Below are 1710 nucleotides of genomic sequence, written 5' to 3' on the forward strand. Positions count from 1 at the left end.
ATTGACCACCAGATAAGGGATCGGGGGACCCTGTCAAAGGCTTTCTCCATGTCAACGAAAGCCAGGTACAGAGGTTTATCCTTGGCTAGGTATTTCTCTTGCAACTGTCTCACTAGAAATAAGGCATCAGTAGTGCTTTTACCTGGCACGAACCCAAACTGCATCTCATCTAAATTGATTCGCTCCCTAATTAGTTGGGCTATGACCCTCTCTGTAACTTTCATAACCTGATCTAACAGCTTGATGCCTCTGTAATTATTTGTATCTAAAGCGTCCCCTTTACCTTTGTAGCAGTTGACTATGATGCTGCTACACCAGTCATAGGGTATGACTCCACACACATACACATATACTCAGAGTTGAAACACTGTTTGATTTTTCTTTTCAGGATTGAATGTTCACCATCCCATTTCCATTGCACACACACACACATGTGCATGCACACACACAAACATTCACATACCTTCCTTTTACTTACACACATATACTCACAGAGTTGAAATGCTGATTTTTTCCACCCCTTCCTTTCTCCATTGCTATTACTTTCTCTCACTCTCAGTCATGGCTATTATTCTCACTACTTCTCCTTCACTGAATTATCATTTTCTCTTCTCTAGCTTCACTTATACTACTCTTTCTCCTACTCTGTGATTTTGGACAAATATATATATATAATAGAAATAACCACCGAACACAATATTTGAGCCAATGATAGAGCCTCTATACAGTAATTTGACTAGCTAGAAATAGAAACCAAATCTTCCTTAAATCACACCCTGCTATCTTAATCATCATCATCATCATCACCATCACCATGCTAGCATGGGTTGGATGGTTTGACCAGGCCAGGCAAGCTGGAAGGTTGCACCAGACTCCGGTCTGATTGGGCATGGTTTCTATGGCTGGATGCCCTTCTTAACACCAACTACTCTGAGAGTGTAATGGGTGCTTTTATGAGCCACTGGCACAGGTGCCATTTGCGTGACACTGGTATCTGCCATGACTGTGATTTTGCTCGGCTTGATGGGTCACATGAAAATACACATGACAAACAGGGAGAGATAAAAAAAAGGACACATTGCTAACGTAGTCCTGGTTACCCCTGTAGCTGTAAACGCCATTAATCATAAATCTGTTTGATCAGGGTTGATGACTGCAACAAACATCAAACATTACATGAATAGTGAAGACAGATATGAAAGAATTCAAGTTAATAGAAAAGACACAGCCTGTGGGTACCCTTAACTGATTAACTGATGGTATCCATAGACTGTATCTTATATAAAATACAAGTGATGAAATGTTAACAATGGAAGAAGGCAAACACTAGAACAAGCTGGAAAGAAGGAAAATGAAAAGAGGCAGTAACAAAAGTACATGGATGTAATGAAAACAACGTGTGGAATGTGACATTATTGGGAGAAATAATCTGATTATATCCCATCAAGGGGTATATAGTAAAATAAGTGTTTTGCTTGTCAAATATGACCACCCTAGTAAACTTTGCTTGTCAGCACATATTTTCTTTTCCCAAATCACTAATTTCCTCAGATTCTACTATTTCATTTATAGATATCAATTTTACCGATAGATTCTACATGAATGCTGTGTCAAGTTTCATCTTTGAAGACAAATATTTCCTTACTTCTCCTTGAGTGTGTGTGTGTGTGTGTGTGTGTGTGTGTGTGTGTGTGTGTGTGTGTGTGTGTG

At 39.3% G+C, this 1710-nt stretch overlaps 1 protein-coding gene across 1 annotated transcript in view; it reads right to left on the reverse strand.

Moving 5' to 3' along the window:
• Positions 1 to 1710, reverse strand: part of LOC106874758 (uncharacterized) — a gene marked incomplete at its 3' end in the record, with an annotated part of 317509 nt that overhangs the window by 66041 nt on the left and 249758 nt on the right. The gene's annotated exons all lie outside the window — the stretch shown is intronic.

This window comes from Octopus bimaculoides, chromosome 20 (assembly GCF_001194135.2).
Source record: "Octopus bimaculoides isolate UCB-OBI-ISO-001 chromosome 20, ASM119413v2, whole genome shotgun sequence".
NCBI lineage: Eukaryota > Metazoa > Mollusca > Cephalopoda > Octopoda > Octopodidae > Octopus > Octopus bimaculoides.